The sequence below is a fragment of the Poecilia reticulata genome, linkage group LG16, assembly GCF_000633615.1.
Source record: "Poecilia reticulata strain Guanapo linkage group LG16, Guppy_female_1.0+MT, whole genome shotgun sequence".
NCBI classification, from domain to species: Eukaryota; Metazoa; Chordata; class Actinopteri; order Cyprinodontiformes; family Poeciliidae; genus Poecilia; species Poecilia reticulata.
The window spans coordinates 9,973,804-9,992,748 of NC_024346.1; the positions used below are offsets into that span (position 1 = coordinate 9,973,804).

The window sequence follows — 18,945 nt, forward strand, 5'->3', positions numbered from 1 at the left end:
CACAAACAGTGACGTATAAACCAGTACAAAGGTTTGCAAAAAAGTCCTGTTTATTGTTTGACATATAAATTGTGCCCAATAATAGTGATCTTTAAAATTATATGCAAATTTATTCATGTCATCATACATTTTCCAGATGTTCTACAAAACCATCAAAATAATTACTATTCCATTATTTTTTTCTTTGCTCACAACAGTTGTCCCCAGCATAGTGTTGTAACTTCCTTGTGACTTGAAAGAGTAGCTATAATACCTACCATAGATCAAAAGAAACACTGAAGTAATCTGTCATTACATTACAGTGTGTTTTATGTTCATTTTAGAAGAGATTACATTTATGGACACCTGGCTTCTTTATCTGCTTGTAAATCCCCTCTGAAAACCCATCTCCTCACTCTGGCCTTTCACAACTTATCAGTTTTTGGTTCGGGCTCATTTCTTATATATTTGTTGGTTTTTGTTTATTTTTGTGCATTTTTTTGTTTGTTTTGCTAACATGATGCAGTAACAATCTAAAAGGCAAGCTATTTGCTCACTTAGTCAAAGGGTCATCAAAATCATAAAGAATAATTATCAAATATATTAATCAAAAGCAACTGCAATGGTCCAATGCAAGCGATCGATTATCTACTGTTGTATGCTTGTCAGGAAGAGTAAATGTAGCAAGTCAATGACTCAATGCAATCTGCTGGGTTTCCTCACATAGAAACTTTTTAAACCAGAATGAATAATCAAAGTAGGATCAATTGGATTGAAAAGATTTATTTTCGTAAAGTGACTTCAGATGACATGTAGTGAATTGGCGCTACATAAATAAATTAAGTTGAAAGGTTTAATTTGAAACTTGTGCTTTTATTGATGAATACTGTATTTTTTGTTTGCTTTTAATTTTTATATGTGCACAGGTCTTGAATTGGAATAATTCCTGAGGTTTCTAAGGAATTCCCTCAAACTGATTTTTTTAGTCAATTTTGAAGAATGCATAGTATTTCCAACATAAAAAGACATTTGTTTTCACTGTTAAGGAGGTAACATCCATTTAAGGTGAACAAATACTGAAGCTCAACCCTTAACCCTTAAATATTTTGACTATCAGCAGAACTTTTAAGGAAAGCTGAAAAACAGAAAAGTCCCTGAAGCCTTGAGTTCTCTAATTACAGTGGTGATGCTAAAAGATAATAAGAACATTGCTTGGTGGAGCCCAGATGAGAATCATCCTCTCTCGAAGATTATAAATCATCCTCTGGAGCACATCAGCCACAGCCACATGAAAGTCAAGTTATTTAGGAATCAACCAGCAGAGCAGGAGAAAGAAGTGATGCACTGATTGTTGTGAGCATTTAGCAGCTGGTTCTGGATTAGAAAGAGCTGAAGACTTTCCTTCTTTAACTCCGTGTGCCACCATATGTGGTGCATTTATTTTTATGAATCTCATTGGTTATTTCATTTTACAACCTAAATGAAAAACACAAGGAGGCGTTAATCTAATCCTGTTCCCATGCTTGAACCAATTTTCCTTCTGATATCACAAAATGTTATGCAAATGCAGATTAAGTTCACAAAAAGTGTCTGGTACGGTTATTCATTGCCCTTAATGAATAACTGTGCAAAGGGTTGATGGACAAATTATAAATATTATAGGTTTAATAATAAAGAATTGGTTAAAAAGACTGGTACACTTGGAGCCTCAAACTCTAAATTTCTAAATACAATAGAGTGGAAATTGACCTGGTTAACTGAGTGAGGTGATGGAAAAAAAAAGATCATCTCTGAGAACAGGCAAGCCAACTTCAGATGGCTGGATTGAACTGATGCAACCATTCTGCAACCTGGCACATCAAAGAATGTGGCTCTTATCAGGAAGCTCACCGAATATGCAACCGGTAGCCAGACCTGTGGGCATCAGAACTCAAATCTGGGGGAAAAAAAAGTTATAAATCACACAAATCTCACTACTCATTCTGGATTGATTGCTGAAGCTGGATTCCCAATGAGTACAAGTGTGGAATAAGATTTTATCAAACAGAAAAAGTATTTCTGCCCAAATGCTCCAGATTTTTGTAGTATTTTTTGTGTATTTTCTTCTATAACACTTTACATCCACGGTTCATGTAGCAGCAAACAACTAAAATTGTTCATCAGACTTCTTTGTAAATGTAGTAACAATTTTAGTAGCAGGGCATAATAATCTGATGTACATCTAGTCTTCAAAAACAAGCATCATTAAAAGATGTGATAGACCAACATAATGGCAAACATAGGCCAACATAATGACCAGTGGAAAAACCAGACCAGTATTTATCATTTGTAAAGACCAGATATCTGATATTGCAGCCAAAAAACCTACAAATCTTGAGAAAGTAAATCCACCGTACCTCTTACTTTTGTTTTTGTAAAGTGTATAACTACTAAAAATAACACTTTAGAGCAAAACTAAAGAGAAAACAAGTATGACAATCAAACCTCCACAGATCTTTATCAATATCACTACTTCAATTTATTGTATCATGAGCATTTTTATGAATACACGGCTCATTCGTAGCCATAACTCTGCCATAGTTATGGGAAAGGCTCAGCTTTACAGTATCACATGAACCCACAATATGCTGTGAAAAACTCCTCTTCTGTCACAAGTCACTGAAAATAAAAGAATGTCTTGGTACATGGATGGTGCACTGGATTGGGATTCACAGGCATAATGCTGTGTTACTGCAGTAACATAATTACAGTCTCAAACTAAAACAAAATATGCTATCCTCACAAAGTTTCTGCTATAACACTGCAACTATCAGAAAATCCTCCACTTTCTGAGCATCCATGTGTTTCCCTGATGAAAGAGCATCTCATAAGAGAGCAGCGCTAGTAGACAGAAGACCATCTGTTGAGGTTACTGAGCATAGCTTGGCATAGTGAGCTGGATGTTAGCATCATGCATTAGTAATACTATTGTGCCTGCACTACTTTTGCAGAGAAAAGAATAATAAAAAATAAAAAAAACATTTTTAGATTCATCTGACTTGACTTTACTTATCAAACGGTCTTATTACTTCTAAAAACAGAGGTAGCAAAAGTAAAAGCTGAAGAATGAGGTGCGATCAGATATCTAAAGACCTCTGGTTATCCTAACCCAGAAGTACAGCTCCGTAGCTTGAGGCAAACTCGAGGAGTGTGGAAAATTCCTTTTGAAAACAGCACCAGAGCTTGGAAGATTGATTGACTCCAAGGATGCAGGGAGCAGATCAATCCATCATCGTGCACTCCTTCAGTTTCCTTGTTCTTAGACTTTATTCCTTTCTGTGGGCCTGAGCTAAAAATGGAAGCAGAGTCAAAGATCCTTTTGAAGACATAAGCAATTGAAGTACCTTACTATGTATTTATTAAGTCGGACCAAAACACAGGCACACAGCAGAATTTAAATGCTGCAGCCACACAACCATGAACTCTCCTTGCTACAGCCTTCTGAAGCTAATCGACAAAAAAGTTAAATTATAATATTGTCCCAACTCCAATAGACTTTTAAAGTCATTAGCAGAACCCGGGTCAATTTTTTCTAGAGGCATCACAAAGCAGTTCTGTAAAAAGTTGAAATGTATTAGCCAAGGTGGGTTTTTTTTGTTTGTTCTTTTTAGATATTTTCATCACATTGTCACATACTAATGCACAGCCAAGAGTATCCTGCAATTTCTAAATCAGGGATATGTCAAGAGAAAAGTATTTTGATTTCTATTTAAATTAGTAGAAACAAAAACAGAACGTATCACCTTGAGCTTAAATCTGCTTATTAAATCATCTTTGACAGGAACCTTTTGTATCATTTTTACCTACAAAGTATTATTTTTTAGCTAGCTTGCTTAAAAAAATTGTCACAATATAAATCCCTAGGCATATAAATGTGCATATACCAAATTTTACATTTCTCCCATTTGCTGGGGTACCATAAGAAAGTAACATATTTGAAAATATTTGTTAGATTAAAAACAAACATTGTAACTAAAGGTGAAAGGACCTTGTCAACAGTAGCTTCACGACTTGGTCAACTGATTTTTAAGCAGCAACTAAAATCTAATCTTTATAAAATTGCTTGTGTTTTGGATATTTGATGTTTCCTGATTTTTCTTTTTCTTCTGTTTGGTACTTGTGAAGTATGCAATGGGAAAATATTAGCTTTCTGAGAAAAAAGTAAGGCCAGCCTAAAAATGGTTAAGTGAAGGTTATTAGTATAACAAAACAAAAGGAAAGTCCAAATATTTGTACCTCTGAGATGAAGTGGGATGACTTGGAAAAGGCTCTCTATGTAAGAAGTCTCTTAAACATTTGATCTGGGAAACTTTCCTCAGAAACATCAGATTTTTTTTTTTTTTATCTTGCCAGTTTCTGGTAGATGGATAAAAAAAAAGCATTTCATGGAAATCATTTCAACAAAACGGGATAATATTATGTAACCCTCTACCTGAAAAGCTAACCTTTTCCACAGCAAAAAATATTTTGTGGATTATGTAAAATAAGGCAAAGATTAGACACTGAAATGTGAACATCTCTTTAAGAAAATAACTGAATATTTAATGGGGTCATAGTTCCCAGACTTGACGTATTAAACATCAAATAAAAAGCCATTAGAAAGTCACCGGCTATTTGATGTTTATTAATTATGAGAATCACAGTGGAGTCAGTGAAGTTATAATAGACAGGTCAGGCCCACATGATAAACTCTAAAGCTGGACTTTGTTTCATGGTCTTACTGGCTTTTCTTATTCTCCTTTTCTTTGAGTGAATACACTGTGTGGTATTTAATCCCTTAGAGGTTTGATTCAGAGGCAACATTACCCTGTAATTCAATTTAGCTGGCAGATTAAGTATGATAATGCATACAAAATATGTGGCGATATTCTTAAAAGGAAATCCTGTGCCTATTTAAAATTCAACTGGAACTGGAATTAAAAGTGCAAAGCACTAAGCAGATAAGAGGACTCGGATTTCAAAGATGGATTGTTTAAATTCACCCAGGGGAAAACAGAAAAGTCAGGGTTATAGTTTCTAATTTTAGCAGCCAACTCATAACATTAATTGATAGTTCAACTTTAAAGACGGGATCAATATGTAAGGCACGCCACAAACATCATAAAAGTGAATCTAATTGATACAGATGTAGGGAATCACCTAATTATGCTGTCCTGTTATCAGAGGTTGGCAGCATCCTATTATTAATCAAAAGGCCAATCAGTGGCTTGTTAGCATTACCTGGCACTACAGAGAGTTAGCAGGCACTCACGTCTGTATGATGTTAATAAAATCTAGTTGTTTGCTATTAGAAGCAAAAGCTCATAAAAGGTGCACAGAGGAGGAGACTGTAGTTCAGCGGACTTTTGATGGAGAGCAAAAACAGAGCAACTGTGGGTGAGAAGAAAGTGGATTTTGAGGGAGAAAGATTAAGTTGGGTTACTGAACAGAACACAAAAAAGGCCGTGAGAAACAGTGATTGAGAAATGCCACGACCATCAGTCAACTCAGGCTTTCGCAGTAGGCTGGAATACCAAACCTGTCTTTCAGCCTCCTTGAGAGGAGAGCGATGTCTAAAAAATGGAGGAGGAAGCAGAAATCCAGGTGGACATTTTTGCAAAAGGACCTTGTCTTATGGCTTAGTTTTTATCCAACTGCAGAGTCAAACAAAGTTTTTTTAGAGTAAGAATAAATCTGCTTACACACCATTGGGATATGGTTAATCATCTCATAACACCCATCCATCCATCCATCCATCCATACATCATCTTCTGCTTAATCTGGAATCGGGTTGTGGAGGCAGCAGCCTAAAGAAAGACACCTCCACTTCCCTCTCCCCAGCCTCTTGGTAAAACTACAATTAGACCCAGATCTACACATTCTCTGAATTTTATGCAGCGTGTTTCCGTTTTGCCACCAGCTATTAAACCTGGCTAGGTGTAATTTGAAGAGAGCTATTAAAATTTACAGAGCTTCGTAAAATGTGACTGAGAGAAATGATATGTGATTCTCTATGTTTTGCAGAAATTTCCCTCTCAGTCTCTCTTTAGCAAAAATATTGCCACTAAAGCAATGTCCTACCTCGGATCTTTTACCACAGCTCAGGTCAATTTCTCAGTTCATTTCCACATTCTGTCATTCCATCTCTTCCCATTTGTACTAAATCATTAGACTGGTTTTCTTGATATATAAAGCTCAAAGCTGATAATTTAATTATGAGTTATCCGTATATTTTTAAGTCTATTAATCCCCGTTTCTTTTTTTTTTTTCATACACAGATGTCCTTTGTTTTCAGACACTTGCCATACCTGGGTTGATGAAGGATGATATTATTTTTCATGAAAGTTGATTTATAGGAACATCTTCAATACTGATGTTCCTATAATAATGATTCAGATTTTGATTAAAGTTTGGAACTTGTTTACTATTTTGAAATAGGACAGATTATGATTTGACCTCCTTTAGGTACATACTGTTTTATTATTTATTATTATAGACTAAAACCGATGTAGAAAATTACACATGACCATATATTTTTGAAATCTGGTACTGAATGTTTGCCTGGTAGGCGTGGTTGGTATGGCTGCACGATACCAGGAGTTGATACAAACATAGGGATGATACAAACTGAATACAATGAATACTTTAAACCCGCATTTTCCCCGACTCTTTTCTTGTATTTCCAACAGTCCTGCAAATTTGTGAGCTTTACCATCACAGCCATTGAAACTACACAAGTGATGGTACCACTAAAAGTCTGTTTAACACGCAAATATAATATATGTACATAGGATTTGCATGGATGGAAAATATTGCCATCCAACCAGTTCTTTGCAAATAAGAGATTCCACACGTTGATATGAAACAATTGTGATTTCATATATTGTGCAGCTCTACTGGCTGGTCTGAAATTCCCCCTGACAGACAGTCTTATTACCTGAAAAAGTCAGGTGTGAAACAACTAAAACTGCTCAAGCACAACATGGAGCAGAGGCGAAAATTTCTGGTTCCCTTAGCACTTTAATATTTCTGTTGAGAAATCACAAACACTTTATAATACTTCTTTTCTTGAAATGTCAACTTATGTAAGAAAGAGTCATTTGTATTTCTATATCCAATCACAGTCTGCTGTGGTATTCATTTCTAAACAATAAAAGTGATCATAAAAACCTACCTAAAATCTGAATAGTCTTTATGGGAATACATCTGTCACTGCAGACAGTCAAGACCCTACTAATGCAGAAATACTGCTATAATGGACAGAGTTTCAGTAGCTAAGTTTGATAAAGTGTATGGACGTTTTCTCTTGGCAAGCAATGTGTTACAGTAGAGTCTGAAAACAAATAAGCTGAAAGTGTGATATCTCAAGTACTATACAGAAAGGGATACAAATAATTAGTAAACTTGAAAAAAATATGACTCATTTTATTTCCTACAGTATTTGTCTGTCACTACCAATCAATCTGCTGAACTTCCTGATTGCTTCATTGCTTTTTAGTGGCCGACAAAGAAAACATAAACTTTGAAAGGAGAAGAATCAATTAACTTCAAACTAAGAAGATCTTCAAGGTTTTGGTTTCACCGTATTTGATTTTTTTTTTTTTTACTTCAGCTTAAAATGTGTAGAAAATAATTAAATATAGGTGAGAAAAGGTCTATCTATCAAGGTTCAGTAAATGAAGTTGGTAAATGAGTGAGCTGTTTTTTTTCACCAAGTCTTCAACCTTGATTTCATTACCTTTATTTTCAGCTGAGTTTTAAGAGGTATTATTTGCAAGCAGTCTGATAAAACAGTGTCTGATTAAAGAGACCCAAAGGCCTTGGGTCTCTTTAATTTGGATAGTTTCCAAAGATGGCTACTTATCTTTGGAAATTATCCAAAGTTAAGCAACTAGAAACACACAGAGCCACAGCTTCCTGGGCTCAAACCAGGTTTCCCAAAAACATGAGAATGCTGTATGAAATGTAAATACAAAAACACAACAGAAGACTGTTATAAACTTATAATGACATAGTCAAAGCTAGCATTGAATGATCAAAGAATCACCTTTTAATTGGCAATAGTAGTAATGCAGCCCAGAATCTTTGAAGTTAATATGCATTTAGAAGTATGACTTTCCACAGTAAATAAAAAATACAATTAGAACACCCTCTTAAAAGTTGGAAAGTTACAATCAGCAAAACCCACAGATTTTATGCCTTTCAATTAAAAGGCGGTCAACTAAAGCAGGAACAATGTCAAGTTAAACATCAAAATACACATCCCCACCTCCTGAGAGTCAGGTAAGGATGTTTCTGGAGCTAAAGAGAATAGTGCAATCTATTCAAAGAAAATAGTCACAATTGCTTGCCAACAGTTTTAAAGTAAAAACATCATCCATGATCATAGTTCTGGCTGAACCAAGAGACCTATCACACCTAAAATGTAGCAGAGAAACATCAACAATTGTTATATCACTTTAATGCGTTCCACGTCACAAACTGCAGCAATTTGCTGCCAACAGTTTTAAAAGACTCATCAAATGTTCTAAAAACAATAGTTCACTAAAGTTAATCAGGAACCACTGCAAAAGTAACTAAAACAAATAGAAATATGTAATTCAGAAATCATTTGGCCCCAACTGAAATATAGGATTAAAATATTTAACTTGCAAAGCAACTCTAGCTCAGTAATGAGTTGACACTACTGGAAATAAGGCAAATTGAGCATACACTTGAGTCTAATAAAGAAATCTAACTGATTGACACTGTGAATAATTTTAGTTACTTCCTGGAACAATGCTGTATATGCCACACACACTTTTTGCAATAAAATCTTCTCTATAAATACACAACTTGATGCCTTCTGTACACCATACTATTTGATCTCTTCAGACTGGACAAACGACCCATAAATCACACTTTATGCTCTTTATTCTCAACAAATATTAGCCTCAAGAGGAACTAAAGTGTGCACCTCTAGAGTGCATTAAACCTGGATAGCTTTGAAGCAAAACAAACATTTTTTGGGTCTTGTGTTGATGTTTCTTTAAACAGAAAAAAGATGCATATTTAAATGGTGCCTCGAAGAGTAGGGGACAACCACTGAGACAGAGCTGTTTGAAGAGCTCTGTTTACTGAATAACATTGTTTAATTTATAAAGCAAAGGAAAGCAGAGCCAGCTTCAAGCCATATAGCTGTGTATTGTTTGAGACACTGATGTAGCACCACTGTCCGTGAGGGTGCAGCAGAAGATGAAGATATGTAGGAGGTTCAAAAACTAACAGCTCTCACTGAAATGGTAAAAACACAGCAGACAGAAGCCGCATGACTGCTGACATGTAACATGCTGTGAACTCAGAAACCCAGAATCTCATTAGTATTCTAGTTTCAATTTCGGATGCTTTTGACTTCAAAAGATTTTATCCGCTAGAAGAGTTGCTATGCTGTAAATCGTTAAATGTTCAATCACAAATCAACGTTACATTTTACCACCTTTAATATTTTTTGCTTGACGCCTTTGCCAGTAAAAATACTGAGCGATGCCCTAATCATTGAACAAACATCACCTTCAGTGATGAGCAGCACAATCAGTGCAGTGTGTTCAGAAACGTAAGCAGAGTCCCTTCCATATTCTGTTAATACATTTATAAGTGCTATGCTACCATGGTTACAAGAAACCTGCATACAAATAATCTTCTTAGCATCTGTTTAGTATATTACAGCAACTACAAACCCTGTTAGACTCTCTGTGTGAATTATTATCAGGAAGGAACCACATGGACAGAATTTCAGGCATATAATCACAATCTCACCCCCTTTCAGGGTACACAGGCTTCCTAACTTCCCTTCAATGTGTCTCCATTTTCACCATTATGATAATCGCCCCGTCAAAGTGCCCTGCAGAGGAGCATGTATCAGCTGGCACTCTGTCCCTGCCAGAGCGGTTTCTTGGCAAGACAGTAGAAAGAACACAAAAATTGATGCATAAAGGGAGATTAGAGCCAGAGCCAAAATAAAGTTGATCAATTATAAGGCCTGCAGAGCAAGAGACAACAGAGCCATATTTCTCAGATAACATTTTTGCAGTAAGAACTTAATCTTTAAACCGATAAAACATAAAAATGCTGAATCTAGCACAAAGTCCAATATACAAGTGTGCTGTTTTCAAATGGTTTTATATTAAGGGTGCACTGATAAATCAACCCGATTTCCTTAATTTAGGGAGATTAGTGATCAGCTGATACTTACATGTGAAACCGATCTTATACACAGTTCTTCTCTACCTCCACAAAAGCATGAAATTCAGCCATCATCTCATTTTGCATTGCTATAAAAAAAAGGTCTGATTAACACGCCAGGTAAAATCTGCATGTGGTGGTCACTGTTGACAACCCAGCAACGTTGCCGCTATATGTAGCAACTTTTCAGCCAAAAAACGTTGGTATTGGACAAGTCAGGATTGTTAAAGATCAGTGATCAGCCAGAAAACTGCAATTGGTACTTTATGTATTACACCCTATTCCTCTTTGTTTGTGATTCGTCCTTCTGTATGTCTTTTGTGAAATATGACAGATTATGACCCCAAAAGGAAACTAGAATATTACAACAACTTCTTGGGAGTAATTGTCATTTGTTGGAGTCACTGAATAGGCACATTTATTCTTAGAGGACTATGAGTAGATACATAGAAACTATTTAAATCCTTAAATTTAAAGTGGTTATTAAATCTCCCCAAAGTTGGTTAGAAAACATCCCTGACACGGTGGAAACGTCCATTTTAGTCATAGGGGAGTTTCAGTTCAGAAAAGCTTTGGTCTAAGGTTAAAACTTTTTTCTTTTTTTTTTAAAGTAGCATGAACATCTTGGAGCAAAACATTGCAGCTTAACAAGGACAACTGGAAACATTGGACCTTCAGACAGTCACATTCTTTTTAGGTAGAAGTTATTTTGTTTATTTTCATTTCTGAGGGATATGTAGCACTAAAATGGAGGGTAACAACACAGCTTAATTGGCTACTATGTTTGCAGTTTATGTGAATCTGCAGCTTTCCCAACTCCTGCCTTCCTTTTGAACATTAAACAGAGCAGTACACATGCTTAATGTTGATTTTAGTGTTTGGAATTGGGCTAAAATCTAGTACAAATGGCTTTCAGAAGGATTATTTCTAAACTCTAAAGGTGTTAAATTCTAAGTAGCCAATCAGCACACACTCACATGGATTAATCAAATCACAAACACAAAATGCTCACTGTCCAGACATGATTAGCGAGGCTCCAGACTTCAAACTGCATGCACACTCATACACACAGGCACGCTTGCGCACGCGCGCACACACGTCAATCTAATTGCAGCGATTTAATTTGCAACTCTGGGAGAGCGTGGCGTGTCAGCGCAACAGCCCTGTCTGATATGACAGCCGCTCAGATGAGATTACATACTGCATTCAGTGCAGTATCAAACCCCTCTCCTCCGACTTTTCCAAAAAAAAAAGAAATGCCTGTCTTGGACTGATCAACAGACGCAGAGGCATAGTGAGAGAGGAGGAATCACACATCTGATGCTCTGTCAACCTACAAAACCTGATTACAGATGACATCTAGAGACTGAGATTAGGCAGCTGATAAAGATGCTGAACACATCACATCCAGCGAGCTTCAATGTCATCCAGTGTATAAGTATACACAGAGAGCAAATAACTGTTAAAAAAAACTAATTTATAATTCAATGGAGATCTGAGGCCTTGCAATTATTTTAAAAAGATTTAAATATAAAACATCTCTTCTAGTGATTTGATAATTTTTGCGCTTTCACAACATGCAAATGCTTCCCATCTAGGATAGTATACTCTAGTTGATCTGAATGCATCTTTCCAGCTCAGTAGCTTCACATGGAAATAGATGCAGCCCAATCGATTTAGCAGAGGTGAAGTAACTTGTTGAAAAAGAGCACCCGTCAGATGGAGAAATTAAATCAGCCATCGTAAAAGAGTAGTGGCTGCACTTCATTTGTGCAGCGCTGCGGCCATTTAAAGGCAGAGCAAGAACCCGGAACCACATTGACATGCGAGTTTGCAGAGTGCATCTATAGTGGATGCTCAAACGCATTGGTATGCTTTGAGCATCGAAGCAAAACTCATTGGCATGGACAATTAATAATAACATAGAAAAAAGATTTTAGCTGAGGTAGAAACATCAGTATTTTTTAAAATTGAATTAGAAAGCATCCTTACAAATTTTCACAGATACTTCTGGAAATTCTTATCCAGCTGAACTAGAAAAAGGTGATCTTCTACCCCTTTCTATCTACTGCCGTTTCCACTTTGCCACAGGCTGTTGGCATCTTTCAACTACTTACAAGCTCCAACACCACCAGTGCAGTGCTGCTCAGAAATTGTGAAGTCTGACAAAAGCGTTGGAGGACCTTTCAGGCACTCTGGGTTTTCTGGTGTCTCTAACAAAAGGAAAGTCTGTCACTAGACTTAGAGATGCATTGATCACAGATCTGTGGTCTATTTCATATCTCTGGTTTTGTAAAGCTTTGACATGCAGATTTTTCATTAAAGTCTTCACTAAAGATTGTTGTTCAGGTTACCAACAGTAGCACTTACGTAGGTATTGTGTATTCACTATTATCTATTTTTTGAGTCATGCTGAAAATGTTATTACTTCATTCACTTGCAGATTTTAATTTAAACCCTGATATAGTGCATTCCTTAATTTTTAATGTGTTTTTGGGAGTGATACAAATTAGATTTTTTCCCATCGATATTTCGGTTCTAATTTGACTGTCTGCCTGATATTTTCAGCATTTTTACTCAAACATAATGTCTTGTTGTTCTCCAGGCTTTGTATAACCCAAGATTAATAAAGGCCCCATTCACTGCTTTAATTCATAAACATATATTAATTGTAACTGTTTCTTAATTGTATTAATATATTTATTAATATTATGCTGGTTTAAAACAATCTGCATGTGTTTTAGGAGTCCTTACATGGGAGGTGTATGGTGAAGTGGGACTTGTTTCATGTTTCAGATTAAAATCTGACAACTCAGAAAAAGAAAAATAACACCCTGGCAATGTTACAGCCAATCCTTAACATTCCCAGGTGTTAATGTTTTCCGCATATAAGATGAAAAATTATTTACGCTTTGAATATTTTTTTTTACGTCAAAATTATGTTCTTAAAAAAAATCTGGTCTTTTAAAGGTAAATTCAAAAACAACAAATATTTGACTAGTTAAGATAAGTTAATTATATTTCTATATCGTACTTCACTGAAGCACTGTATATTTGCTAAGGTTAAAGGTGTAACTTTGAAATCTGAAACTACATATAAAAAATTGAAATGAAACACAATCAATGTTGACACTTAGTTTAAGGCTTTGATACTCCCAGCCCATCTCTAAGCAAACTGCATCTCGCATATATGATATAATAATTTAAATCAAGTTTAAACACTTTAAGAGCTAATTTCAGAAAAAAAAAGAATATTTGCTGGGTTGTTCTGTTGCATTGCAGCAAGAAGGTCCTAGGTTTGAATTTCAGCCTGGTGTCATTCTGTGTGTAGTTTTCATGTAGTTTTTCTTGTTCATCTGTGGGTTTTCTCCAGGTACTCTAGATTCCTCCCAAAGTACAAAAATATGACTGTTGGGTTAATTGGTCTCTAAATATGCGAGTTGTTTTCCCTGTGCATCTCTGCATTGCCCTGCAATAAACTGTCAATCTTTCCAGGCTGTAACCTGCCTCTTGCCCAGTGACCACTGGAGAAAAGCTCCAGCACCCCCACATCCGTGCAAAGATAAGTATTTTAGACAATGGATGAACATCTTCTATGAATGGTAAAGCTGAAGGTGAAGAGTGTGTGTTTTTTAAGAAACTCTTTACAGTGATATTTATTGGAACATTTTTCTGCACAAGGGCACAAAACCGTAAACTTACAATGTACCATTATTATTTAAATAGCTGCCACTACATGCAGTTATATTGCTGATGTAAAAAAAAAAAAATACAGACTCACAAAGTTAAAAATAAAAAATAAAATAGGTAGTAAAACTATGACTGTTTTTGTTATCTTCAACAATGTGGGCTGCAGAGGTTGAAATGTCCTGATTTCTCAGGAGCTGACAACCAATAGTTGGGGACAGTAGCCCCAGTCTGCCTTTTGTGAGGGACTGAGATAACAACAGTGCTGAGAGGAAACCATGAGTCAAATGTCAGTAAATATAAGCAGCCCTGCATTTATATAACACAAACAGGATTATCGCATAAGTTACTGCAAGCATAGACATAAACACAATAATCTCTGGGGATTCATGACCGACTGAGTCCACAATGATAAATGGAAACAAAGTGCACTGGTGAGCAGGTACACAGAGAGGATTTATTCTGTGACTTTATGAAAAATTCAGGTCGAGACATGATGCGATGAGCTGAAGTTATTAAAAGCAATGTGTATTTATAGCAACCAAAATAAGTGAATGAAGAAAAACAACTAATGCCGACATAAGCTTAAAGGCTTGGCAGAGAGGGCTTGCGATTAAAATAGTCGAAACCTGATTACTTCAACCCAAACAGCATGTCTGAAGTTGTAGTCGCCTCCATGAGAGACTCTTGATTTACGTCATCAGCGATGATATAAACACAGAGTGTAAAGATCCTACAAGCAAACACTAAGAATAAGTAATTATTTTAGCTTGGAAGCTTCATCGTGATGCCGAAAATTTGGCCTCATCCTTGAATTCATCAGTTTGTGAGCAGATCCTTACAGTCGCGTAGAGGACAATCTCTTATAATCCTCTTGCTTCGTCATGCATGTTTTCATCATCTTGACTATAATCTGTGCAAAAAAGCCTCGATTTATGCTCAGAGTTATTGTTTCATGTCCAAAAACAGAAGAACTGAAATAAACGGTAATAAGAAGAAATGCTATTTTTGTACATTGCAAAATAGGTGAGGAGAGCAAACCACACCAATGAATGGTATAGTGAGCAATGAAAAAATGAGAAAAAAGAAAATTTGAGTTTGAGTTCATTCTTTATTCTTTTGTTTGGTATCTAAGCTGCTTTTCTTCTTTTCCTAGATCTTCTAGCTTTGCATTCTTCAGCAAAGGACTTAACCTAGATTTAACCCTTTATGATATTTCTATCGTCATGAATTTATAACGCTGCGACAAGCTGTTGGATAGAAGTGTTGATTCCACTCTTGGTGTCCTGTGATATTTAACCGTTAATTCAGGAATTAGCACAGACACTGAGGCAAACATAGCTAAAACATTGTATATGCAGAACAATTAGCCATTACAGTAGGTTATTTCCCACAGCACAGGGTGAATGCTGTAAAAAAATAGATTTATGCAAATGGTTCAGAATATAGTCACAGTTATCACAAGTTTAACTGAGTTCATGGACATTTCTCTCCCAAGGATGTTTACTGAAAAAGCTTTGTTTCCAAATTATTTACAGCATACAGTTTTATAGGACCCGTATCATCACATTTAAATAAAACCTGTAAATATGACCTTCTGAAATATAAATAATTTGAAATCAGGCTTTGCATAGTTTTTCAATTAGAAGAGTAATTGTACGTCTCTTCTCTGAAAAAGATGAGCAGTTTGAGTCAGCTGGGGAATAAAGTGTTCTAGTGACGAAATGTCGTCAAAACATAGTGGAAGGAACTTGATAAACATACCTTTGCACATCAATATCAAAATGCTAATTAGAGAAATACATTGAAAAACCAGTAGACTCTGATTGAACCGGTAGACCAATAAAAAGGATCATGCACAAATGTTAGTCATACTTTTTATTTGTTTTACTACATATAAAGCTTGACTAACATTTTGTTACAACCTATTGTGTCAGATAAGTATTAAGCAGAACAAGCAAGAAAGTACTGCAGCTGAACAGGAAAAATTGTTCCTTCAACCCTATATGTAAAATTCTCTTTTTTCTTTCTTTCTTTTACAAAAAAAGAGATTCCAGACTCTGTCAAAGGTAATTCAGAGAAATAAAGAAAATTAGCTACATTTGAAACTTATTTTCTCAGGAAAAATACAACTACAGCCATCTGTCAAAAAACAAAAAAAACTAGAGGTGTGTCGATCGATCGGTCACCGATCATAATCGAGCAGATTTTCGTGAAAAAGTGCATGATCGGTGATCGGCGATCATTGGCTCTTGTTGCCGATACCGATCACCTGCATCTCATTTYGCAGCCTGCCTGTGCAGCTGGTCTCCTCTTTCCTTCACACTGCGCAAACGCGCAGCAACAAATCTTAAGCGTTGTGGAACTATAACGCACTGAGTGAATGGGGAAGTTTGCGTGTTGCGGCGGAAAATTGAAGCACGTCAATTGAAGCACGTCAACGAAGCTAATACAACATAAAAACAATGCCATACTTGACGGAGTTTGGCTACAWMGAGGCTCACTGCAGTAAAAAAGACATATGGAGGATCAGATAGCAGGTAAAGCAGCGCACAGCTACAAACACTCACCCGGATTAGCATGACAGTCAGAAAGCTAAACAAATAACCCGCAAAATTATTTAAGTCTTCGGTTGCGATGTAAGACGCTGGTTCTGCTCTCGCTGTTGAACCGCTGCTACGCGCTACAGGTAGTAATATTTGACAGGCGGAGCGCCGCTTCTGCTCCACCTGGTAGTGACTCTCACACCAAACCTCTGCTTAAAGCTGCAGCATCTAACCAAAAAAAATACATTTTACATACGTATTAAAACTTTCGCTGTCCTAACATGAGAGAGATAGTCTCTAAAAAAATAATCGATCTCCTCCCTGTTCTGCATAATTACTCCGCTCAGTCAGAAACAGCCACTCAGAATTAGCAGTAATCAGCTAGCCGCCATGCTATCAGGAAGTTTTCMTTCAGTAACTCTGGATTGTTTATTKTAATGGAACCTGTATTTGCCTTTGAATGTTAAGTTTTATACTTGAATTTTTTGGCAATGTTGAGAGGTTTTATTTTGGCTCTTTGGATTATTTAGCCTCTTGAGAGCCTTCATATGTTATCAGAAACTGGAATTTCTTTTGTGAGAAACTGGAATTTCTCCAAGTAAAAACCACTGCCTCCATAGCTTATTTTTTAAATGTCATTGTCTGACTTTGGGGGTTTGAAAATGTCATAAAGGATTCCTGCTAGAATGCAGACCAAGGCTGAACTTAAACTTCAAAACTAATAATAGCAAAGGCAAGACGCAATAAAAAAAAGCTATATCTGGGAAAAATTGAGGTGCTGCTGTTGGATTCTGTTACTATTATTGACACTTGTCAAATCTACAGCTTCCCCATGTCAAGAGAAAAATGTTATTTACCAAGAATCTCTGTGAAATGTTTAAGAATCAATATTACACTTCTTTACAGTTTAATAAAACGGTATTGGGAGTATTATTACAGAATGCACACTGCAGTAAACTGAGACTTGAAGCTTTTTACACAGCTCTTACATTTTATAGCATGGCAGGTGTGGTCGTTCCACACTGTTATACTGCAAAACGGGAATTATCTACAAGCGTAGAGCCTGAATCTTTACAGAAAACTCAATATTATATATGATCATAAGTACCTCTGGTTGCACGATAGAAGTCTCACAAGCAGTGATTGTAGAATGCAATGTTTTATTTAGCACCAAAAGTATGAGAGGTTAATCAACAAAGCAATGTTTGTGGACTGTTCACAGCAAAAAAGTGTTTCGTTAACAAAATAATGAATATTATAGGAACTAACCTGCCTCACAACCTCAGACTGAATATGAGAATAGACTGAAATTGATGACATATCTTCAAAAAAATATATATAAATAAAATGTTTGTTTTGGTTTTTTTCCCGGAAAAAAAAGTAAGAAAAAAATCAGAACAAAGGATTTCTGTGATGAACTTTGGGAAGAGCCCCAGATCTTGGTATCCATTTGATGCTAGCTGTTTTAAAGACGGATAATTGCATCTTGATGGAGGCCACCGGACGGGGTAGAAGAGGAAAGTGGGTGAATTTTTACAATCTTCACAGCAGGTGATTGTAATGTGACAGGTGGTGACAGGCACCATTTGAGAAGACATTTGCAAGAACACTAATGAACCTCCCCTCCCCCCAAACCAGCTCACCTTCACAATGCCCCCTTCATGACCGGGCAGGAGACTCAGTGGGAGGTAATTGCAAGGGAGGGAAAACCTGTCTGCTTCGAATAATGTGTGGGTGGAGGAAAGTAGGTAATCACCCATGGTAGCAGTGGCCAGCTGAGTGCTTTTCATAAAAGTGTTCCTTTGATAACAAAAACTGGAGGAGTTTACATATGAAGGGGGCCGAAAGGTCAAGGCTCACACATCCATTAAAGCAGTTTATATATATATATATATATATATATATGCTGCAGATACACACATCCATGTATGCATGTCCGAGTTGCTCGACCTCCTTACGCAATGCTGTGTTCTGTGACTGTGCCACTTTAGACGTCCTCGCTCTCTCATTGTATCCCATTCTCTTGATTAGTGATGATGTAAGACATAGGAAATTTGTGAAAGTCCTTTTCTCTGAGGGGTTCCATAGACCCAGAAGATCTCCAGCTGCTCTATAAAATATTTATATCACCTTTTGCAGCACCTGCAGCCAGAGAAGACTGAATAATAAATAGCCAGAGCTTCATCATTTGGGCCATCGATTCAAGCTAAATCGAGTTTTCAAACCACCTCTTTCCAACCCCTCTGTTCTCTACCATGGCAGCTCTTTACATCATTTAAAGAGCTTTTGGGATTTCGTAATAAACGGTACTGGTTTTAAATGGTCCCTGGCCGAGCCATGAAAGAAAAGGTGAGGGGTTCAGCCCGTGTCAGCGGAAACGGCTCAATCTGCAAGCCAGAACTACTCTCGGCAAAACTCAATGACCTTATGCTCTTTAATTGCACCTCACGGGAAGGTGCGGGGAGGTCAAAAATAGGAGGTGAAGAAGGATGAT

At 36.6% G+C, this 18,945-nt stretch overlaps 1 protein-coding gene across 1 annotated transcript in view; it reads right to left on the reverse strand.

Moving 5' to 3' along the window:
* The window catches only part of LOC103477781 (mannosyl-oligosaccharide 1,2-alpha-mannosidase IA), a 207,523-nt gene that overhangs the window by 87,374 nt on the left and 101,204 nt on the right, over positions 1-18,945 (reverse strand). The gene's annotated exons all lie outside the window — the stretch shown is intronic.